Source organism: Tenrec ecaudatus, chromosome 14 (assembly GCF_050624435.1).
Source record: "Tenrec ecaudatus isolate mTenEca1 chromosome 14, mTenEca1.hap1, whole genome shotgun sequence".
Lineage (NCBI taxonomy): Eukaryota > Metazoa > Chordata > Mammalia > Afrosoricida > Tenrecidae > Tenrec > Tenrec ecaudatus.
This window is the reverse complement of record NC_134543.1, coordinates 86,797,062-86,801,220: the sequence shown is the minus strand read 5'-3', so window position 1 is coordinate 86,801,220 and position 4,159 is coordinate 86,797,062.

Here is a 4,159-nt window from a genome sequence, read left to right as displayed (position 1 = left end):
TCCTCCATTCCAGCAGCATTAAATTTCCCTCTAAACAAATCTCCTGGGATGAATTCTATGGTTTCCCTCTGGTATGTTGGAATTGACTTTTGTGCTGTTGGGTTTTGGTTTTATAATTTAAAACGTGATCTTAGCTCTTTAAAAAAAAACTTACTAAATCATTTTACTGGGGCTCTTACAGTTCTTATAACATTCCACACATCATTTGTATCAAGGATATTTGTACATGTTTCCATCATGATTTCCAAAACATTTTCTATCAACTTAAGCCCTTGGTATCAACTCCTTTTTATTACTTCCAAATCCCACCCTCCCTCCCTTATCAACTCCTAATAATTCAGAAACTATATTTTTTACTCTCTGCTGTCCCCCTTCACCCACAATTCAGTTGTTCATCCTCCTGTGTGTGCCTGTGTGAGGATGTTGTATATCAATCACAATGATCGATTCCCCCTTTCTCTACTCTCTCCGAACACTTTCCTCCTACCCACATTGTATCAATACTCTCAGTATTGGTCCTGAGGGATTTATCTGTCCTGGATTCTGCATGTCAAAAGCTCTTATCTGTACCTATATGTACACTATGGTCTTGCCAGATTTGTAGGATAGAAATAGGATCATGATAGTGGTGGGGGGAAGAAAGCATTAAAGAACCAGACGAATGGTGTGTGTTTCATCAATGCTGTAGTGAACTTTGGCTTGCTAGGCCTTTCATTGTGAGTCTTTTGTGAGGGGAATGTTCAATTGTCTACAGAAGGGCTTTGGGTCTCCTTTCTGACAGCCTCCTGACCGAGTTCACTTTACAATGGTTATTTATTTTGGGTAATATGATGCTTGATTTCTAATCCTGAGGACACCTTGTGATCACAGGAGTTGGGGGACTTCTTCCATGTGGGTTTGTTGCCTCCCTGGTAGATGACCACTTGTTTATTTTTAAGCCCCAGATGTTCTATCTTCTAATAGGCCGCCACCAAAAACTCTCTTCACCACAAGTGCTTATGCACACATTTTTTCTTCAACAATTGTGTATGGAAGCTTAGCATAACAATATGCCAGATTATAAAAACAAATTGTTCTTGTATTGAGGGAGGACTTGAATAGAGGTCCGATATCTGTCTGATACCTTAATACATAATTTAAAAATATATGTACATAGACCTATATGCCAATTGCTATATATTAATATATTTACATATGTGCATGCTTATATTTATACCTCTGTACTTGTCAGTTGCCTCCTTGTTCGTGTATTTATTTCCTTTTACTTTCTACCTGTTCCAGGATCATGTTCTACCTTCATTCAACAATCCATATTCCTTTCCCCTACATTGTATTGATTGAACCCCACCAGCTATCCTATGTCCTCCTCTATTCAATTTTAGATCACTTTTTTCCCTTTTCCCTGGGTTTGTTGGCTCCCTGGTACTTTTATCATACCTCCCCCTCTCCTTTGTCCCCCGGGAAAATCCGTTTATCTCCTCGGGATTATTTATCCTGCATATATTATATAGATAGACATTTTAAAAAAAACAGAGGAGAAAGTAACCTATAAATAGTTCCAGGCCTGTCTGCTGACCCTGATGAATGTTTTCTGATTGCATCTGATGCAATGCCAAGCCCTCGCCCCATGCTAAAATCTATTTTTGATAACCCATGGGGAATTTGTTGCTTGCTCGTCTTTGTGCTCCCTCCTGTAATACCCTAGTGTGGTGGGGGTCAGACTCGGCACAATTTCTGCACTGTGTGTCCGGTGCTGGTGCTGTTCTTAACTTATTATTTTCAGTAAATTATAAACTTTCTCATAAATTTAAATTATAGGTTTATTAGAAGAAACAATCAAAAAGCCTGTTGTTGCAAAAATGTCATAATTTAGTAACTCAAGAGGAAGAAATTTGAGATTATGGTGGATATATTGCCTTCCTTGTCTACCTATTCTTTTAAAAATAGTTCTACTGTTATAATACACATGAAATTCAGTACATTTGGAAGGGGTGTGCAATCATCTTACAATCAATGACAGAACATATTCTTCTTTATCATATCCTTTGTATTTAGCTCCCCTTTTCCCCAAACCCCCCTGCCATGCCCTTAAGTGATTATTATTCAGTTACTGTCTCTATTGATTCTCCCATATGGAATTCATTTATAGAAAATAACACACAACAATGGTTAAAGACTTTCTAGAAGCATGGGCTGAGACTGGAACACCTGGATGGGCTTGACACAGGCCCCCCATTTTTACTGAACTCAAACCTGGGGTAGAGCCGGTCCGAGTCAAACAATATCCCATGCCTCTGGTGGCAAAAGAAGGGATTGCCCCTATCATACAGGAAATTCTAGAAAAAGGTATCCTGCGCAAATGAAAGTCCTCCTGGAATACACTGCTCTTCCCTGCCAAGAAGCCTGGTGGGCTGGGATATTGCCCAGTGCAGGACCTGCGCGAGGTTAATAATCGTGTAGTCGACATACACCCTACGGTGCCCAATCCATACATGCTATAGAGCTCGCTGCCTCCTACTCATGTATGGTACACTGTGCTTTCTTTAGGCTTGCCATGGCTCCCCAAATCCAGGAAATCTTTGCCTTTGAGTGGACAGATGAACACAGCGGCTTCCATGGACAGTTGACCTGGCAGAGACTCCCACAGGGCCTAAAATATGCCCTGTCCTGTTCAACGAAGCCCTGCATGAGGATCTGAGTGAGTACCGATCTCAACACCCTCCCTCGCGCTACTGCAATACATGCAAGACCTACTCCTGGCAGCCCCCACCCAGTCTCAGTGTCTGGCAGGACGCGAGCTCTATTGCAGACTTTGGGGTCATTGGGGTATCGGGCATCGGCTAAAAAGGCCCAAATTTGCCAGAGGGAAGACACCAACCTAGGATACAAGTTAAAAGATGGATGGCGGTAGCTAACAGCAGCTATGAAACAAACCATACAAAGCATACCCCTCCTAAAGGGCCCTGACAGGTGAGATAGTTTGTAGGTTCGGTGGGCTATTGCAGCTTGTGGATACCAGGGTTTGCAGAAATCGCCCAGCCGCTCTATGAGGGAAGTAAGGAATCCAAACAATGGGAATGGAGCATAGCCATGGATCGAGCCTTTAAAACTTTAAAAAGGGCTAGGCTGGAGCCACCAGCCCTCGCGTTGCCAGACATATCCAAGCCGCTTGCTTTGTTTGTAGACGAAGCAAAAGGAGTAGCTAAAGGAGTCCTAACTCAACGGCTTGGGCCCTGGAGAAGGCCGGGGGCCTATCTGTCAAAAAAACTAGACCCCGTTGCAGCCGGATGGCCAGCTTGCCTGCAGATTATTGCTGCAGCTGCCATGCTAATGAGACACGCAGACAAGCTCACTCTGGGGCAAGACCTTGTTATCTATACCCCTCATGCTATAGAGGGAGTTTTAAAACAACCTCCAGGGAAATGGATTTCAAATACTTGGCTCAATCATTACCAAGGACTGCTATCAAATGCACCTCGAATAACTTTTTCCTCTCCTACTGTTCTAAATCCTGCCACCTTGTTACCAGACCTGGAGGTGGGGCAGCTGGAACATGATTGCGTCAAAATTCTGGCAGAAATCCACCTGCCCAGAAAAGACCTGACCTACCGGCCCCTCCCCAACAGTGAACTAGTGTGGCTCACAGATGGCAGTAGTTTCATGCAGGATGGTAAAAGGTATGCTGGGGCAGCAGTTGTCACTGCAGAAGGACAAGTGGTTGGGCCGACCGTCTGCCCACAGGGACTTCTACCCAGAAAGCTGTACTAATCGTGCTAACAAAAGCCTTGCAGCTGCCTAAGGGTAAAAGGCTAACTGTTTTTTTTCAGACAGTAGGTATGCATCTGGAGTCCTGAATATTACTGGGGCTCTATATAGAGAAAGAGGATTCATAACTGCAGAAGGAAAAGAAACACAGAATAAGACTGAGGTGCTGCAGCTACTGGAAGCCATGACACTGCCCAAAGCTGTGGCAGTGGTGCATACACTTGGCCATCAAAAAGGAGATTCCATGGAAGCTAAGGGCAATCGGGCTGCAGACAAGGAGGCAGGAAAGGCTGCGGTCCAAGAAAAGGAAGAAGATGGACCTAGAGAACCAGGTGGGCAGATGTGCCTTGTTTAATTTTCTCTTCCAGGAAAGGGATCCATTCCAAATGTGCCT